The following is a 21,328-nucleotide window of genomic DNA, read 5'->3' on the forward strand; positions in this document are numbered from 1 at the left end:
ATCATCAGGACAGCCCGGAGGGGTTTAGAAAAGAGACCCTTTTATGGTCCTGCAGAAATGCCACCGGGTGGGCATTCCCAGAGGTGAGTGGAGCGAGCTGAGGTGAGCCAGGTGTCAGTACCTGGGCAGCGGAAGGGGCAAGGGCTGGTTGAGGAGTTGAGTCGGGCTCCAGAGGAGAGAGGGGCATGATCTGAGAGAGCAGGTGGTGCTCTTTGCGTGGTTTCTGAGACACCAGGAGAAATGCTCCAGCCAAAGGAGACAGAGGCTCTCTCAGAACTCCTGGGACACAGACTGGGCAAAGTCTCTGTCTTAATTAGTGTTTCTCAGCAGAGAACAATGACTGCAAAAATTAACCTAAGGGAAAAACCTAGGCCGGCAAAAATCACCCAAGGCTTGACCGTCACAACGCTTTCAGTGTAAGAGAAAGCAAATAGTACCTGTGGTATGAGAGACTCTTATGTACATTTATTATCTTCTTCGAGAGCCTATTTTACAGTAGAGAGGCTGGAAGAGATAAAGCCACTGAACAATGGCACAGGTTGTTGATTCTCAGGTGAAAAACATCCCAGGTTGTCAATGTAAGACTCTTGACTATGGGCATCCAGGGGTGGGTGTGTGTCTGTGTGGTGTTCCTGTCCCGCTGTCACAACAGGATGGCCCCCTAGCACTGTAGGCAGCTGGAACCACTTCTAGTATGTGCTTGTGGGGGTGTTGAGTGAAGGAACAAAATGGGAAGAATGCTTTTAATTTTCTTATCTGTGTGTCTTCCCTGGTATCTAGCCTAGGTAGGGTCAGGTCAGGCACTTAGCAGTGTTCAGTACTTCTTTTTGAAGAAAGAATGAGGATGGGGGGTTAGGCAGTGGAGGGGCAGAAAAGGAGCTATCATGAAAATAACTCAATTAACACAGTGCTTACTATGTGCCACATTTTCCCCAAGGGTTTCCTAGATACTAACTCATTTAATCCTCCAATTATCTTCCTGAGGTAGGATGATCATCATCCCCATTTTAAAAATGAGAAAGCAAGTACAGGAAAGGTGAGCAATCTATCTAAAGTCTAGGATTGCCACTAAGATATAGAATGTCCAGTTAAGTTGGAATTTCATATAAACACGAGCATTTTTTTTCAGTAAGTTGTACCCTAAATATTGCACGAGAATATTTATACTAAAAAGCATTTGTTTATCCAAAATTCCAATTTAACTGGGTGTACTGTATTTTTATTTGCTAAATCTGGCAACCATACTGAAGTGCTACAATCAGTAAGTGGCAAAGCAAGGATGAAAATCAAGTCTTTACTGTTAGTGATCACACTATGAATTTTAAATGTGCCAAGTGTTTTTTGGGAAACGTATCTTTGATGGCTTAACTTTTTCCCTGTTTTGTGGTCTGTTTAGGTTTTCTACTTTTTGAGTCAGTTTTGGTAATTTATGTTTTCTTAGAAGATCCTTCATTACATTTAGATTTTCAAAGTAGTTGTCATAGTGTGTTGTCTTAATTTTAAAATCTTCTTGGCATTTGTAATTTTTCTCTTACTGTTATTCTTAAGGCACCTACTGTCTTTTCTCTGTCAAAGGCATAGCCTTCCATTGTTTGAAACTTTTTCTCAAGAACAAACTTTATGACCATGATTTTCCTTTTGTTCTATATTTCAGTAATTTCTGTTTTTTTAAATTACTTCTATCATTTAGTTTTACTCTGTACTCCTTGCATTTTCTTGGCTAGAGGTTTAGTTCATTTATAAAAACCTTTTTTGTTTCCTAACACATAATATGAAGGTTACACATTTTTCTACTAGATATCAATATTTGGCTGATTCCCATAAGGTTTTAGTATGTAATCATCTTATTTTTTTCTAATTGGAATTCTAGTTTTGATTTTTTTTAATTCACAGATGATTTAAAAAAGAGGTTTCAAAATTTCCAAGTGGATTTTTTATGTGTTTACTTTTTACAGACTAAATTTTTCTTACACTTCCTAGTTCAATTGTATGATTTCTATTTGTTGGCAAAAATAGCTGATATTTTCCTTGTGCCCTAACATAGAAGCAAAGTTTTAAGGGTGATTGAAAAGAATGTATGTTTTCTATTTGAGTATGAAATTTTATGTGTGTACATGTGCATTGAGTCAAGTTTGTTACTTATTATTCAAACCTTCTATAATTTTATATTTACTCGATTTTATTCAGTTCTGAGAGAAGTGTATTCATTTCTTATTATAATTGTGAATTTGCCTGTTTGTATTTCTAGAAGTTATTGATTCATATATTTTAAAGTTATATTACAGATTCATTATAGCTTTTTGGCTTTTCAAATATCGTTGTGGATTTTAGTTTTAGTCATTACAAAATATATTGTTTTACAATACTTGTAGCTTCAAAATCCACTTTATATGATATAAATAAATACTGCCTCCCCAGTTTTCTATTTATTTCTTCTAGCATGTGTCTTTTCAGCCTTTCTCTATCATTCTTAGATATATAGATAAGGCATAAAATTGGAATTTGCTTTTCCACCCAATCTTGGAGTTTTTGCTGTTTTTTTTAAACAGCTTTATTGAAGTATAACTGATATACAGCAAACTGTACATATTTAAAGTGTACAATTATATACCCGCAAAATAATCACAATGATTGTTTTTAATGACTGCCTAATTTTCTTTTATCATTTTTAATAGGGATAATTAATTACAGTGACTATAATTGAAATAAAGGACATATTTGGCCTTTTTAAATCTTATTTTGTGCTTTTAGTACTATTATGTATTATTTGTTCCTGTTTCCTTCCTTAACCAGTTTTTTACTGCATTGATAGACTTTTAGTTTTAGTTACTGTTTTGGCCTCTGGTGATTGGGAAGCTTTTTTAGATGTTTGTATTTTAGTGGGTACATATATTTTGAAGAGTATTTTGAATTCCTCTATCAATATATTAAAAGTTCCAGTTTCCCAAGAGGAGACCTTTTAGCATCATTTTTATTCAATTCCACTCCAGCCGCATACCCTATGTAGAATGAAGTTGTTAGATTACTTCTCTATTCCCTCTGTCCCTCTCCCACCAACTCCTGGGTTTTGTTGGAATCCTTTGGAATTCTGATTCCCCTTTTAGTTTTTATGTTTATAACTTTTAATTCCTTATATTATAGCTTGCAGTCCCTTTACATTTGTCTATTCTGATTTAGCCATAATTGTCCCTTGCTCAGTCCTCCTAATTGCTGTCCTCCTGCTTTTGTCCTGTCTCTTGCTTGTTGATGCTCCCGGCCATGGACTCACTGTTTCTCGACTTCTCCACTCTGGTCATCATTCTGAGGGCTTCATCGCCCATGCTGGTGATCCAGCCAGCACTCTGAATCCATGCCCTCTTTTCCTCCATGTCCCTTCAGTCTCTCACTCAGGTGCCCCTGCCCAGACTGTGTCGTCATCAATAAGTGAACTCCATCAACCATTATGATGTCATCCTCCCTCGCTCTAGTTCTCCTGCTTAGCTGCTCTTTCTTCTCCATGACCTTCTCATGTCCTCCTCTCCCTACTCATCCAGCTTGGATCCCATGATCCAACTGAATAGCTTCTTTGTAAATCCTTTTAACTCACTTGCTCTCCCCCACTCCCTCCTTATAGGAAGTCAAATAGTGACCCCTCCTCAAAGCTATGCTGGCTTGGAGTCTATAGATGTGAATTTATTTGGGAAAACTGATCTCTGCAGATGTAATTAAGTTGAGGAACTCGAGATGAGATTGTCCTGGATGAGAACAGGGCCCTACGTGCAATGACAAGTGCTTAGAAGAGGAAAGGGGAAACAGACACAGAAATCCAGAGAGAAGATGGACACAGAGATTGCAGTGATCTGTCTATAAGCTAAGGATTGCCAACAGCCATCAGGAACTAGGAGAGACGCATAGAGCGAATTCTCCAGAGCCTCCAAGAAGGATTCAACTCTGCTATCTTGTTGATTTCAGACTTCTGGCCCCTGGAAATGTGAGAGAATAAATCTGTTGTTTTAAGCCACCAATTTGTTATGGTAGCCCTAGGAAACTAATACATCCCTGCTTAAGTATCTGACTGGAAAAGCCCTGAACTACTCCCTGCTTATTCTCCACTTATACCGCAGCAGCCAAACATTACCTGGAAACCCCCCACCCCAAGCTTCTGTGAGCCTGCACTAGCCAGGCTTTTCTCCTACCTCAATGGCACTCCTTCTGAGACAGTAATGCTGGCTCCTCCTCACCTAGCAATGCCAAGAATCCTGGGGCTCTGCTTTGTCTTCTCTACCAACACTCTCCCCTAAGAGATCTCAGTCACAGGCTCCAGAAACATGGATATGTTTATGTTTCTCATGGTTCTTTCCTCAACCTTAATTTATTGTTTGAAACTCTGGATTCATATACCTAACATCTCCCTTGGGTGCCTAATAGACCTTGCAGATTTAACAGGGGTGAACAAATCTTAATTGTCCACATTTCAGTAATTACCTCAAATGTATGAGTCCTCCTTTCTTCCACCTTCTCACATATCCTGTAACCAACTCTTACCTCCAGAACTTCTCCAAATTGCAATCACTGCATAGCCTCTCATTCTCTAAAGCTCCACTCTGAGCCACAGTGATCTTTCCTAAGACTGATTCAGAGCCCTGCCCCTAGATTCTAGAATATAAATTTGATAGTGTCACTTCCTCCTGAACCCCTCCCCCTCTCATTCCCACTACACCCTCAGCCCTTCCTATTACACTGGGAGAGAAATTCGAACTCTGTACAATGGTCCCACAAGACCCTATCCACTTGTAGTAGTCAGGGTGTGCTAATTGCTTTAACAGGTTTGTTTTGCTTTGCTTTGTTTTTTACCCAGTATTCAACAATGGCTCAGACAGTGTGGTGGTTTTGTTTCTTGCTCACATACCAGCTTGGTGATCAGGTTGGTGAAGTTCATCTATATCAATCATTCAAAGATACAAGTGGTCATCATCTTCAATATGCAGCTCTCTTTCAAAGTCACTGTTGGGGCCATTTCCAGTCTAACTAGCTGGAAAACGAGGAGGGAGGAGGGCATTTGGATGGTTTTTAGGGAGCATAATTGAATATCACTTCTGCCCACATTGCTCTGGCTGGAGCTCTCATACCCCATTTCTAGGTAGGCTGGGAAGGTGGTCTAACCACATGCCCAGGAATAAGAGGAAGAACCTGATTTCAGTGAGTTGGTGACCATCTCTGCCATGTTGCCTCCTTCTGCCCAAGCTCCCCACACTCAGCCACACTGGTTTTCTTTCTGCATGAAGGGACACACCATGTTTCTTTCCTTCTCGGAGACCGTGTACCTTCTGCTCAGAGTACTCTTCTCTGAGATGGCAAGGTCCCCTTCTCCTTACGGTCCATCCTCATATCAAGCATCATCCCCAACTCTATCAAAACAGCACCTGTGTACTTGTCCCTCTCTTTCTCACTACCCCATGAAATCTTCACAGCACCAAGTCCCTGAATAGGAGCTTCTGGAGGGTCTCTGTCTATCTCCACTCCACCCTGGAACAAAATAGAACTTAATAAATATTTTTTTGACTGACTTCTACTCTTTGAATATTTCATCCTACCTTGAGATTCTTTATTCTTTTCTAATTAGAGTTCTCTCTTAAGTAATTTATTTAGAAATATGCTTGGGTAGCATACCTTGTAAGTCTTCTTGAGCTGAAAAGAAATCCTCTTTTCCCATATGAATATTTTATTGGGTAGTATAAGATTCTTGGATCACATGCTTTCCTTGAAAAGCTAAATGTATATTGTGCCACTATCTTCTGGTGTCCTAAGTTGCAGATGAGAAATCTGTTGCTGCTCTGATTCTCCTACCTCTGAAACTCATCTTCTCACTGTGTTTGGAAGCCAAGGCAAGTCTCTTTATCCTGAGTTCAGAGATTTTATCAGGTGTGTATTTGATTTTTCATTATTTCTGCCTGATGTTATATAAGCTTTTCAATGCAAAAATGTATCTCTTTTCCAACTCAGAGTTTTTTCCCCTCCGTTTACACTCTTGCTCGTCCTGGGTCTGTTTAGTACCACCTCCTGCAACTCTGCATTTTGCATCTTAGGTCTCCTGGGTCTAGTCTTCACATTTTTTTCTTTTCACTTTTTTTTCCTTTGTATTTTTTGCTCTTCCATAGTAAAATAGTTCTTTGACTTGATATTTTAGATTGTAAATTCCATTTTCAATTGAATTCTATTTTTTAGTTCTGTAACTGCATTTTTCAATTGAGATTTTTAAAAAATGTACACAAACTTTTTAAAATTCTCTAATTGCATAGCTTTAGGCAGTTTTATGAATTTTATTTAGCTTTTCTTCTGTTTCTTTCAGTAAAGCTTCCTCAGTAGGAAGAGGTCTGGCTCTTTACTTGGTCTCTGTTGATACTCCATGTCTTGACTTGAAATCATCCATTCCATGCCCTGCCAGTGGGTCTGGCTTTCCTAGCACATGCTCACATCAGGCCAAGAGTCTCAGACAGCAGACAGTTGGAGGACTGGAGGGCAAAAGCAGGAGAAAATGAGGGGCTTTGTTTTTTCTCTCAGTGCTGACAGCAGTGAGTAGGTGGCTGCACAGTTCTCTCTGTGCCTTGGAGGAGATCACAGCTCAGTGTCTTGGGCCTGTTCATGCTGTTGAGTGGTCAGATGTCTTCACCTCAGATGTTGCCAGAAAAGACTCCTCCTGTCTTGTCACTGGGGCCCACATCCTCCAGGTGACAGAAGCACATCCTACTGCCCACAGCTGTCCAATCCTCTTGGAACCTGATACCTTAGACATGTGTCATAGCTCTTTAGGATTCAGCCTCAGGGCTATTCCCATCTTCATTGTCAGTTTTGCTTTCTTATTGAGTTACTGCTATAGGGATTTGGTGATAGAGGGCAAATATGGGATAGAAATGGGGTTAGGGTGCCATTTCCTCAGATTTCCCTCTTGGCTCTTGTCCAGTATGTATGTACCTTAAATCATCCTTCTAACTCCTTGGTTGATGAACTCAGGTCCAGGCCAAGACCTGTTCCCCAGGGAGGTGGGTGGGATAAAGAGGTTAGGGCCAGAAATGGAAGGGGGAAAGATGGGCAACATCTATTCCCTTCCCCTTAGGGGCACTGTGGTCAGGTGGGTGTGAGACCTCCTGTTCAATGGGCATTATCCCAGCAGCAACCAGAGAGGCAAATTGGGGCAGGTATAGACTGATAGCTTTGGCCTCTAGTACCGGACTCAAACCAGAGGGATTATAGGAGGGCTCCCAGATAATTCTCACTCTCTCGTCTACTCCCTGGTGGGGGAGTAGTTAATCGGGAAGCAGCATTTTTCTGAAGTGAATTTTCCTGGAGTGGTTGCTCTATTCTGCTTGGAGGACTTTAGCAGGTACATGTGGGAAGTAAATTGGCCAGAGATTGAGGGTGCAAATCTTGGTCATCTCTCTTTTTAAGAAATGTAACAAACATAGCTTTCTGATTGCTGAATATGACTAAGAAATGTAATATATTTGGAAAGCAGGTTAGAGTTCATCTGGACAGAATAAATTGATTTAGTGTTTATGTATCTTTAAGACTTAGACATTTTATAAGTTTCTATACAGTTTAGCAGAGAATAAGAAGGGTAATGCTTCTTTCCAAACCACACTGATAAAAATCAAAAGTCAAGGAACCACATTTGTAATAGAAGCTGAAGCAAACACAGATGATCCCCAAGACCTACCAACTTGGGTCCTGCTAGTATTCCTATTCTAACTAAATCAGTTGTTTAGCCATCTGTCCCCTGTGTGCCTGAATGTGTGCTACATGCTGACAAAACGAGATGTGTAAGACAAGATTCCTGTTCTCTAGAATTTTCCACACTGGAAACAGGATATAGATTGGGAAAAAGCAAGAAAATACAAAGCAAACAAAGTAAGTGGGATAATAAAGGGGAGTGTGGGATCTTAGAGGAGAGGAGAGGAAACCCAGCTCAGCCTGTGGCAGAGGTCAGGAAGGTTTCCATGGACATACTTGGAGTCTCTTGGGGAAGCCAACTGTCTACCTTTAGACTAAAGAAACCTGTGATATTATTCATAGGTAAGAAAATAATCCAGCTCAAGAGAATCTGAACCACATCCCCACAATTTTACTCTCAGACCCAGACAGAGGCATCAGGTAGGTCTGATTAGTGTTTAAATCCTAGAAGCCCGTGGCTGGGGCTGTACACCTCCACAGGTAACCAGAAGTAGTGAGCCAGAGGACAAAGGATAGAGCATAAAAAGCTGAGTGCACCCAGCAGCTTAGATGGCAGGAGCAGGCCAAGAAATGTCTGGCAGGCAAAGACCTGATTTCAGAGCCAAGGACTTGAAGGGGAGCAGGTTGGCATGGAGGCAGGAGTGTCTGCAATGGCAACTGTCATGAAGCTGATAAGACATGCTTGTAATGTGTGCAGCAAGTTTGCAGGAAAATGACCGGAACTGCAAACAAATAAAGGCTTGAGGCGAATGGTAGTTCCATCTAAGACTCCAAAGGATGGAGTGAGACTCATTTACCAAACACTTTCCAAGTATCAATTTTTAAAAATTCCTTAAACCTATAAAAACTTCCTGGAAAACCCTGTATATTCTTGAGTTTTCCATAACAATTTCCAAATTTGAGAAAATATTCTCGCTTTTAGGATTTTTTTTTTTTTTTTGCTAGTGTACTAACAATAGGTGAGAATCACTAAGCCTAGGTCTTTTCTTCCTCCTCCTCTTCCTAATAACTTTATTGAAATACAATTTGCATACAAGAAGCTGCATATATTTAAGGCGTAAAATTTGATGGGTCTTGCCATGTGTACACACTCATGAAAACAGCACCACAATCAACCTTACAAATTTTATCACACTATTTTATAATCCTTTCCTCCTACCCACTCATTTCCAGGCAACCACTCTCTCTTTACATGTTAGTTTACATTTACTAGAGTTTTATATAAGTGCAGTCATATGGTATGAACTCTTTTTTGGTCCAGCTTCTTTCATTCAGCAAAACTATTTTGAGATACTTCCATGTCGCATGTATCAATAGTAATTCTATTTTATTTTATTATTTTTAAAGATTTTATTTCTTTATTTGAGACAGAGAGCGAGCACAAGTGGGGAAGGGAGGGGAAGCGAATGCTCTGCTGAGCAAGGAGCCGGATGTAGGGCTCCATTCCAGGACCCTGAGATCAGGACCTGAGCTGAAGGCAGACACTTAACTGAGCTACTCAGAATGCCCCAGTAGAAATTCTATTTCACTGTGGACTAGTATTCCATTATATGGATATACCATAATTTGTTATCTATTCACATGTGAATGGACACTTGGCTTCTTTCTAGTTTGGGGCTATTACAAGTAAAGCTGCGTGAATATTCATGTACAAGTTTTTGCATGAATACATGCTTCTCTCTTGGGTAAGTACCTAGGACTACAGCTGGGTCACATGATAAGTGTAAATTTGACTTTTTAAGAAACTTGTCAAATTATTTTCTAAGTGGTTTTTCTATTTGGCTATTAGCGGTGTGTGAAAATTCTAGTTCCTTGACAACTCTTGCCACAGTGAATATTTTTAATTTTAGCCCTTTTAATGGGTGTAGTAGTATTTCATTGTGTTTTTAATGTGCCTGTCTTCAATTAAAACAGGATATCAAGTTCCTTTTCATGTGTTTTATAGCCATTTATATATCTTCTTTGGTAAAGTGCCTGCTAAAATCTTTTGTCCATTGTTAAAATTGTTTTTTTATTTGTTTTATTGAATTTTGAGAATTCTTTATATATTATAAATACACTTTAAAAAAAATCAAATACACGGTTTGCAAATATTTTCTCCCAATCTTTGGCTTGACTTTTCATTTTCTTATTTGTGTCAGCAGGAAGTTTTAATTTTGATGAACCCTAGTTAACTTTTTTCTTGAATGGTCTGTGGTTTTGATGTCATATCCAAGAAATATTTGCCTAACCCAGGCACAAGTAGTGTTAAGGAGTTTTGGTGTGCAAACCTATCCAAAATTAGAACTTGGGCAGCCCGGGTGGCTCAGCGGTTTAGCGCTGCCTTCAGCCAAGGGCCTGATCCTGGAGACCCGGGATGGAGTCCCACGTCAGGCTCCCTGTATGGAGCCTGCTTCTCCCTCTGCCTGTGTCTCTGCCTCTCTCTCTCTCTCCCTGTGTCTCTCATGAGTAAATAAATAAAATCTTTAAAAGAAAAAACAAAATTAGAACTCAAATACATTATTCAGGAAAAGTCCCAAGTCTCTGAATTACTCTTATTTTCTTTGAAACAGCTCTATTCTCTTGAGACTTACTTCATAGCTGTATCAGCCTTTGGAGCTGCCACCCAAAATTATTGCCTCCTAGAGGCTCTGTTCTATTCCAGGTTATCAAGGGAAAATGTTCTCTTATGAAGACTAGAATGGATGCCTTCATGGGCACTGATCCTTGCCTTGCTCTGCTACCCACTCATTCTCATGCCCATGGCCCCAATCAGTAGGGAAATGTATCTTACAGAATGGGGGTGTGTTAAGGTCTGATGTACTGTGCCTAGGATTACCTGGCATGTGCTTTCTTCAGATTCCAGGGGAGGAGGAGGAAAAGTATGCTTCCAGCCCTGCGTAGCCCCCTGTGCAAAACTGGCCATGTCCACAGAAAAGGAAACAGGAACCACTGAGTACCTATTCTGTGAGTTAGCTCATGGCGTCCTTGCTATGACCTGTGAAGAGAAACATTACTGACCCTACTTCATAACGAGGACACAGTCTCAGAGATGTGATATGTCCAACTTACCCTGAAAGTAAGGGGCAGATTTGGGCTGGAACTTGTGTCACTCTAACCAGAAAGCTCCTCCTGGGCACATAAAGCTGCTTCAGGAATGGTAATCGATGCATTCAAGTGGAGGGATATTTAATAAAAACCACCCTCAGGGCAGCCCTCTATTTCCTGTGGCTGTGAATGTTGTCTCTAATTGGAGCCATAGGGCCCATGTAACCCATCACTCATTGCTGTCATCCTTTAGAGTAGCCCAGTACACTGGGAAGAGCCTGGGCTTTGGAGTCAGAGAACTAAGTTTAAACTTCAGTCTCACTATTGATTGGCTGTGTGATCTTGAGTTTCCCTTCCTTCCCTTCCTTCCCTTCCTTCCCTTCCTTCCCTTCCTTCCCTTCCTTCCCTTCCTTCCCTTCCTTCCCTTCCTTCCTTCCCTTTCTTTCTTTCTATTTAAATTCAATCTACCAACAAATTGGCATCCCATCTAGTACCTAGCACTAGTATCTAGTGCTCATCCCATCTAGTACCCTCCTCAGTGCCCGTCACCCAGCTACCCCATCCCCCCCCATCCAACTCCCCTTCCACAACCCTTTGTTTGTTTCCCAGAGTTAGGAGTCTCTCATGATTTGTCTCCCGCTCTTAATTTTTCCCACTCAGTTCCCCTCCTTTCCCTTATGGTCCCTTTCACTATTTCTTATATCCCATGTATGAGTGAAACCATATGATGATTGAGTGAGCTTCTTTATGTCTCTGAGCCTCAGTCTTCTTGTCAGTTAGAAATAAGGAAATTCAATATATAAAGTCCTGCTGCTTGGAGCAATGGCTGATGTAAAGCTGCCTTCCATTGGAAGAGAGGTGCATGGATGCAGAAGTGGGGAGGTCCAAGCCAAGGTGACATCTACTGCCTGACTGTTTGGAAATATCCAAAACATCACTACTGGAGAGGAACTGTGAGCAACCAGTATGTGTTCTGGTTTTGGATAAAAGTTGAGTTCGGAGACAGAGGGTGAAAAAGTAAACCTTATTACTCAAGGTGAACCTGTAAATAAAAATTTCAAAACCCAAGAGAAAATCTAATGCTAAAAAAGATTGACAGTTGTGAGCTGAATCCACAACAGATGAAATAAAAATGACAGTGTGAAAGTTACTTTTAAAAAAGTGTCTTTAAGGGGATCCCTGGGTGGCTCAGCAGTTTAGCACCTGCCTTCAGCCCAGGGCGTGATCCTGGAGTCCCGGGATCTAGTCTCGCATCTGGCTCCCTGCATGGAGCCTGCTTCTCCCTCTGCCTGTGTCTCTGCCTCTCTCTCTCTCTCTCTCTCTCTCTCTCTCTCTGTGTCTCTCATGAATAAATAAATAAAATCCTTAAAAAAATGTATTTAAGATCCTCAAAGAGATAAAGAAATGGCATCTAGTAATAAAATATAAATTGATGAAATTAAATAGGCAAAGTGAAACAGAAGCAGTGGATATGAAAAAAATCATTTGAAATCCTGTTAATATAAACAAATGGAACATGAAAATAAAAACATTAATGGACTCCAGATTGAAAGCTGAAAAAACTGGAAGGTAATAGGCTTGGATTCATTTGAAACATGGCATGAAAGGAATAAAATAAAAAATCACTTGAGACATGGGGATACTTTGAAGTGTTAGATTTTTCACACAAAAAAAGAGAATAAAGGAAATGGTGGCACAATTAAGTATGCATCTTAAAAAATAGAAGAAGAAAGCATAGGTATAGATCTTCTTGACCTTGGATTAGGCAATAATTTCTTATATGGCACCAAAGCACAAGCAACAAAAGAAAAAATAAATTGAAAATCATCAAACTTAAAAAACGTACTGCAAAGAAACACCAAGAGGGTGAAAAGACAACAGACAGATGGGGAAAATTTTTGCTTATTATATACAGATAAGGGACTGTATCTAGAACATATAAAGAATTTCTATAACTCAATAATAAGATAAATAATACAATTTAAAATGAGCAAAGGATCTGAATAGACATGTATCCAAATAAGGTATACAAATGGCCAAAAGCACATTAAAAAGAAGCTCAACAACATTAGCCACCGGGGAGATGCAAATCAAAACCACAATGAGATACCACTTCATACCCACTCGACCGGCTAGGATGAAAAAGGCAGACAGCAAATGTGACAATGTGGAGAAATTGATGCTCTTACATATTGTTAGTAGGGAAGCAAAATGGTACAGCCACTTTGGAAAACAGTCTAGCAGTTCCTCAACAGGTTAAATATATAAATTCTGTTCCTAAGAATACCCAAGAGAAAAGTGTATATTCCCACAATAACTTGTAAAAGTATTACCCATAATGGCCCCAAATTGGAAACAATCCAAATGTTTATCAACTGATCACTGGATAAATAAAATGTGGTATACCCATACAATGGAATATTATTTAGCAATAAAAAGAATGAAGCACTGATACATACAATAGCATCAGTGAAATATGGAAGTATGCTTAGTGAAAGATGAAGCTAGTCACAAAAGACTAAAATATGATTCTATTTATAAGAAATGTCAAAGTTAGGCAAATCTGTGAAGATAGACAGTAGATTAGGGTTGCCTTGGGCAGGGAGGGAGGCATCCAAAGAACCCTAAAGAGTGACTGCTACCGGATATGGGGTTTGTTTCTGTGGTGATGAAATCTTCTAAAATTGATTGGGATGATGGTTTCACAACTCTGTGAATATATTATAAATTATTGAATTATACACTTTGTGTGAATTACATGAATTATATATCAATAAATATTTTTTATTAAAAGAATTTAAAGATAGGGTGCCTGGGTGTCTCAGTTGGTTAAGCATCTGCTTTTAGCTCAGGTCATGATCTCAGAGTCCTAGGATCAGAGTTGGGCTCTCTGCTCAGCAGGGAGTCTGCTTCTCCCTCTGCTACTCCCCATACTAGTGCTCCCTCTCTTTCTCTCAAATTAATAAACAAAATCTTTAAAAAAAGAACTTAAAAGGTAAATGTAAACAGAGTAAAAAAAAAAAAACAGTCCATAGCTTCCAAATTATTTAAAGGGTAAAAGGAAAGAATAAGAACTTTATTAATTTAACAGAAGGCAAGAAAGTTCTTCAAAAAAGGAAATTAAAAGAAGCAAAGAAACAAGCCAAAAAAAATTACCCAGTAATAAATAAGTCTAAATATATCAGCATTCAGAAGTTTGAAATTACCAAAAGCAGAGATAACAGATTGATTACAAATAATAAAATCAAGCTCTTTGTTGTTCATTAAAGATATTGTTAATATAAAGTCAGAATATTTGCAGATAAAGAGATCAGGCGAGATATACCTACAAGTACAAATCAAAAGAAAGTAATCTATGTGGCATTTTCAGTATAAGAGAAAACTCAGTAATGGAGGTAATATTATTAGGAATAAAAAGTCCTACATATTGGTCACATATTCCAGTAATAAAATATATCATGAGGGATCCCTGGGTGGCGCAGCGGTTTGGCGCCTGCCTTTGGCCCAGGGCGCGTTCCTGGAGACCTGGGATCGAATCCCACATCAGGCTCCTGGTGCATGGAGCCTGCTTCTCCCTCTGCCTGTGTCTCTGCCTCTCTCGCTCTCTCTCTGTGACTATCATAAATAAATAAAACTTAAAAAAAAAAGTTTCTTTAAAAAAAAATAAAATATATCATGAACATATAAGCCATGATATATTCATACAATGGAATACACCATACCAATGAAAATGTATAAATGAGATCTTAAATGTATCAACATTGATAAATCTAAAAAGTACATTGTTGAGTGAAAAAAGATATATCTCAAAATATAAAGAATGACACTTTTATGTCCATTCTAGAACATAGAACAATGTATATTGTATGTAAATAAATATGTGGTCCATGATTTTATAATTTTATGACTTATTTGAATAAATGCTTGAATCCAATCACTGCTCCTTTAATACAGGAATTTTAGGGATTGAAGAAAGTGGTCCCCTCAACCAATGAGTTGTTGAGAAGTTGTACAAATTTTGATTTGTACAATTCTCACCGTAACTTAATTAAATCTGTGCTCAGGTTCAAATTCCAGAATGCCTACAACATCCCTGGTCTGTTGTTCTGTGCTGGGCATAGGGAAGATAAATAAGATCCAGTCCTTGCCCTGAGGGGCCTCCTAACTGTCGAGACTGAAGGAAAAGTAAACAATATGATACGACAGAGAGAAGGATGGGAGAAGGCCAAGGAAGCACATCTATTTTTCTCTGTGGGCTCAGAGAAGGCTTTCTGGAGGAGATGCCTCCTGCACAGTCTTAAAAGATGAGTGTAGCTCTCCAGGTGAAGGTGGTGGGTGAGGCTGGCATTGAAAAACATGCCCTAGAACAGTATAGGGTATATGTACCTACATGGTTTGATGGTCCTGGTTTGGGTACAAAGTGCAAGGTGCAGGTAGCAGGGATTGGGGGTCTAGCCAAAGAGATGGGTAGGGGCGGATCACGGAAGACCGCGTAGGCATGCCAAAGAACTTGACCTTCAACCTAGAGGTAAAGGAGACCACTGCAGGGCTTTTAAACAGGACAGGGACACTTCCAGACTTGTGGTTTGGGTACCTCACTCAGGTATTAGACCAGAGACAGGAGATGACTTTAAGAGCTGGGGAAGATCTGAAACAGAACCTGGGATTGGAGAAGTTGGTAAACTTGAGAGGACTTAGTGAGACTGGTATGAGAAAAGGAGGAATCTGGGAATACAATCAGCTTGGGGCTTAAGTGATTGCTAGGAGGTCATCAGTAGTGTTTAGAGGTGGGTGGATGTGTAAGACAATCATGAGTTCATTTTCTGATGCATTACAGTCCTGAAGATTCTGAGGAACTCGGGCAACCCCCCCTCATTTTCATGACTGCTGGTCCTGCAGTTTATGCAGGTCAGTGACAAAAAGCAGGAGGGGGGGTGATTTGTAAATTATTTCAGCTTGTGGCTTTTTGATATTTCCTTGTAATAATTATCTTCAATTCGTATTATCTATGACAAGGAACACTGACACAAGGATTGCAGTGCGACGTTAAGCATCACTGAATTGTATTGAAGTCAGAGGATTGCTAACATGTATTCCTGACATTTTAGCAGTATCAAATCTGATTTTGTCACATTTACAAGGTACTGTGAGCCGGGATCCAGAGGCGGTGTGTTATCATCGCCTAACATAGTGTTCCTTAATTATCAGCACTCTCACGCTTCCTGCATAGCAGATTGGAATTGCTAGAAATAGCACAAACTTGAAAATTAGAGTTTTTCTCTTAAATAATCAGGATGCTATATTTATAGTTTTCATGGGATGGGTGTCTTAACAAAGGTAAACTAATTTCACACTTAAAGGTGAAGTTTTTTTTCTCTCTTATAGTGTGATTCCCCCTTTCCCTAGGGTCTATTTTTTCAGTTTCTCAAAATTTCCATAGCATGAATAATTCTCTCCATTGTCCCCTCGCCAATGGGGTGTTTCTGCACTTGGCTTGCCCTTGTGATAACTCACTATGGGTAAGAAGCCCATGATAGAATGGAAGATTTTGCTTTTCGTTGCAGTTATTCACTAGCCCATGACATTAGCAAGACTTGATCACATGAACTGCAACATTTTTTAAACTTCATCGGAAGTGGAAATGCCTTGTCTAGGTCACTGAACTCTAAATTATATATAAACTATTGCCCATCGCTGGCAGTTGATTGGGAGAGGAAAACAAGGAAGAAAATTAAACGGGATAATGGATGGATGGAATTCCGAGTGGTCCCTGATCCAGAAGTGAAGTATATGGGACCAATATTTGGAGGTTCTCTCCTCATCTGGGTCCTCGTCCTTCCTCTGTACCCATGTTATCCTGCATCAAAGGCACATGATATCCTTGGGGGAGCCCCATGCAGGCCCATTTCTTTAACGTGGATCCATGCTCTACAATCCCTTCTCCACCACGTCAAAGCTGCTACCTTACTTTTTAATTGATACCACTCATCTTAAGAAGAAAGCAACCTTGGGTACTTGGTGGCTCAGTTGGTTAAGCATCTGATTCTTAATTTCAGCTCAGGTTATGACCACAGGCTTGTGAGATTGAGCCCTGCATGGAGCCCCACATCCAGATCTGCACTGGGCATCAGCCTATTTAAGATTCTCTCTCTCTCTCTCTCCCCCTCTGTTTCCTGCCCCCCACTCATGTTCTCTCCCTCTGTCTCTCTCTCTCTCTCTCTTGAAGAGGAGGAAGGGAAGGAGGAAGAGAAGGGGGAGGAGAGCAACCTTTTGGAACTAATCTATTACAAATGCCTGGCATCTAGTCCCTAGTGATTCTCAAATTATGAGAATTTTTTAGGTGTGTGAAGAGGTGAAGTGAGGAATTTCAAAACCTGGGTAAAGTAAGGTATTCTGGGGGCTTGGAGGCCTTCTTAATGCTACAGAAGCTTTCAGCTAAGTTGTCTGTGCACAAGGCCAGCCTGGGGAGAATGCATAGCCTGCACCGTCAGCATCACTCATGTTGCACTTACTTGTTATACTTTTGCTGTAAGCTTCACCATGAATGATAGGCTCTTTCTGGCAAAGACATTGTAAACTTGAGGGAAGGGATTATAGTTAATACATCTTTGTTTTGAAACGTTGTAGCTGTACACAGTGTCTGACTGTTGTGGGTGTTCAATAAATAGATGTTGATAATAGAAAGAGAGCAAGAGAGGAAGCCAGAGAATGACAGAAGCAGAACATGGAAGTCATTAAAATGAGAAGGTAAAGGAATGTTAAAATAGAACATTGCTGAGAAGGAGGCACAAGAGACTAAATGGAAACATGAGAAAAAGTAAAATATAAAACACAAGAGAAAATTAGAATTCTAAGTTCTTAGGCTGTGCCTGGAAGAGACCTTGGTGTGGTGAGTGGGGATGGAGGCATGGTACTGAAATCTTCTCTATTCCAAAGCAGGTTTCTGTACCTGAATCTTGGGAGGCTTTGTTTAGAACTTAGTTCATTAAGAACTCAGCAAGGTCACATGCTCAGACAGGTTATCTCTGAAGCTGGTGGACATTATAGGGATTGGTCATTGGCTGGTGATGTGATTGGTTGGTCACATGGGGAGTCACAACTCTGAAGGGATGCTGTGGTGAATGTTGACTGTTCTTGCCACCTAGCCTTCTGTCCTAGCTTCATGAACTGGGGTACAGTGCACTTCTGGAGGATCAGCCAACTCTTTAGGCAGGCTTGTGTGTCCCATGGCCACTGTGAGTGATTTGGGGATTGGCATATGACTCAGTTCCAGACAATAAAACCGGGTGCTTCTGGGGCTGTTGAGAAAGAAGCCCCACTCCAACCCGTCATAAACATAAAAAGAGATGTCTAGCAATTTCCACCATGGGGGAGCAAATAGATTGGTAAATCCTCAAAACACAATTAAGAATTGGAAAACACAATTAAGGAATGGAAAAAATAGTCAAAACAACAATTTCAGAGGTCTGGAAATTGAGCAGGGGCAAACAACATATTGAGAAGTGCTTATTCTGCAAAGTCCCTGAGCTTCAGGTGAGAACAGTGGGAGTTTATAGGACTTTTGCCTGGGACTGTTCTTATTCCTCATTTCCCTCATTTTAAACTTGGTTGCCCAAGTGGTTCAACCAGGGTAGGGTGCAGCATGAATGTCTGAGCGTAACTGTGGCTGGGAGGAAATATTTGTAAATCATATATATGGTAAAGGTTTTGTATTCGAAATACATAAAGAAGCTTTACAACTCAATAATAAGTTATCAACAATTTAAAAGCAAGTAGAAGATCTGAGTAGATATTTCACCAAAGGAAGTATATGAATGGCTCATAGGCACATGAAAAGGTGCTTGATATCATTAATTATTTGGGAAATGCAATTTCAAACCACTGAGTGGGATGTCATTATACCCACTAGGATGGCTCTAATCAAAATGACAAAGTCAGGTGTTGACAATGATATGGAGAAACAGAAAGCCTGTACATTGCTGGTGAAAAATAGATTGGTACAACCACTCTGGAAAAGTTTGGCACTTAAAAAAAAAGTTAAATATAAACACCATATGGCTTTGCAATTCCATTCCTAGGTATCTACCCAAGAGAAATAAAAAATTCATGTCCACACAAAGACTTAAACACAAATTTTCATAGTAGTGTGATTTATAATAGCCCAAAGTAAAATCAATCTAAATATACATCAACTGGGAAATGGATAAACAAAATGCGTATATCCATACAATGGAATAGTATTTAGCGATAAAAAGGATCAAACAACTGTTAGATGCTGCTACATGGATGAACAGTGAGAACAGTCCACGTGAAAGAAGCCAGACACAAAAGACTGTATGTTACATGATTCCATTTATATAAAGTATCCCAAAAAGGAAAACCTAAAGCCCAAAGCAGATCAGTAGTTGCCTAGAGCTGGGGTAGTAGCAGGAATTGATTACAAACAAGCATGAGAAAGCTTTTTGGAGTGAGGAAAAAGTTTTAGAATTGGATTATGGTGATGATTGCACAACAATATAAATTCACTAAAAATCATCCAACTGTAAAGTTCCAATGGATGAATTTTATAGATGTACATTATACCTCAATAAATCTGTAAAAAAAAAAAAAAAAAAAAGATGTCTAGTTTCACCAGTGGGCAGCAACATACAAATGAAAGGTTCTAAGAAATAACATTTGTCACCTATCAGATGGCAAAAGTATCAAAGAATTACATTAGATACCACTGGTAAACATGCAGGGAAAAATAACAATTGTTTTAGTTTTAAAAAAGAAAAAGGGAAATAATGATTATAATTAAAAACATCTATATTCTCTGGCTCTGTAATCCCACATCTAGAACTAAGTACCATAGGACTAAAGAAAGATATAGCATTTAAGTCTATATATATATATATTTTTTTTAAAAGATTTCATTTATTTATTCATGAGAAACAGAGAAAGAGGCAGAGATACAGGCAGAGGGAGAAGCAGGCTCTCCGCAGGAGCCCGATGTGGGACTCGATTCCAGACCCTGGGATCATGCCCTGAGTCAAAGGCAGACGCTCAACCACTGAGCCACCCAGGCATCCCTTACGTCTATATTTTAAAGGGGTTTGTTGCAGCATGACATTTAGTAGAAAAAGTAAAAAAAAAAAAAAAAAAAAAATGTAGAGACAAAATGAGTGCCTATCAATGTGGACTGAACAACGATGGTGCATTCATTCTGTGGCTTCAGAGTTCAGTTACAGTAGATTGGAGGAAAAAGTGAGTTGATATGGAGGGTTGGGTAAGTGCCCGGTCCTTGGGAGGCCTGGAGGAGAGAGTCTCAGGACACCAGCATAGAACTGGCCCATCATGGTTGTTTCTCTCTCTCTGCACAAACAATGCCACAGTGGCGGATTGCATTATTCTCAGTTTATTTGTCCCCTTTCTTTGCAAAAGATTATACTTTACCCCGTTAACTTTAAGCTTAACCACATGACTTGCTGTGACCAATGAAATGTCAGTGGGAGGATGTGTGCCAGTTCCAAATGAAAGCTTTAACTGCCTTTGCATGGTTCCACCATCTCTCTGTTTAATCTGTTGCAATGGCATGTCCCTAGATGGGTTTTCCTCAGCCAGCCTGGATCTAGAATAAAGAAGACACATGGGTAGAGTCAAATCGAACATATAGTCGGTGTACAACATTAGGGGAAATCACCCTTTGTCGTTAACTAGTAAGAATTTATTTTTTTAAGCAGCATAACCTAGTAAAAGCTGACTAATAAAGCCAGACATTCAGGAGGCGCCAGCTCCAATTGCTAGATTCAAAATATACTGCAGCAGTTGTCTAAAACAGCAAAATCCTTGCCCTGCTTCTTGCAATCTGTGAAGCTAGGCACCAGTCACTGGGATTTCTAGGACAGCTCTCATGTCTCAGCCTCTGTGACTGTGCTAACAGAAGAAGCCAAAGCAAAATTCTTCCAGACTTTTGACTTCCAAATCTCTCCAGGTGCCTGTTTGGTAGAAACTCAGTCAAATGAGGAATTACATATCTAGGAGGGGCAGGAGATGTAGTCTTTAGCATGCAGTAAGCCACACTAAGAGGATTAGAATACAGTTGAGTGCACTCACCTGTAATTTCTGATGCTCATAGCATGAACTATTATTTAGGGTTTAAAAGAGTGAGTTAACCCTGATCACTTAGGTTGTGGTCTCCAAATGGTATTTTGTACTAAGCGGAGGCTATCAAGCACTAAAGGGGTTTGTCAAGAGAATACAGGAGTCAATCAGAGTTGCTTCCATTGGCTAAAGTTGGGGAAACTTGAGTAATTTTAAAAATTGCAAATATAAAAATGCATCACATATATGTATATGGGTTCTAAGGATACTAAAACAATGTTAATGAAATGATAGATTTAGGCAATTGACTCCCCATATCACAGATTTTCTCTAAAGCTTTTGGGATACTTTATGAAGGATGGGTAGGCTGACAATACGTGAACCCACCAATCCATTTCATTATCGCTCATAGCAAAATAGCCATGTGTAATGCAACAGGAAGCTGAACGAATTGAATCTAAATGTTATCAAGCCTCTAGATCTAACCTCCATTTTACAGGAAATATTCAGG

General features: G+C 39.7%; 1 long non-coding RNA gene across 1 annotated transcript in view; it reads left to right on the top strand.

The window, feature by feature from the left end:
- Nucleotides 1-3,452: 3,452 nt before the first annotated feature.
- Nucleotides 3,453-21,328, top strand: part of LOC119865402 — a 52,360-nt gene continuing 34,484 nt past the window's right edge. Inside the window, exon 1 of the long non-coding RNA XR_005377076.1 lies at nt 3,453-3,970. This is a non-coding gene — a long non-coding RNA (uncharacterized LOC119865402). The remainder of the gene's footprint in view (nt 3,971-21,328) is intronic.

This window comes from Canis lupus, chromosome 23 (assembly GCF_011100685.1).
Source record: "Canis lupus familiaris isolate Mischka breed German Shepherd chromosome 23, alternate assembly UU_Cfam_GSD_1.0, whole genome shotgun sequence".
Lineage (NCBI taxonomy): Eukaryota > Metazoa > Chordata > Mammalia > Carnivora > Canidae > Canis > Canis lupus.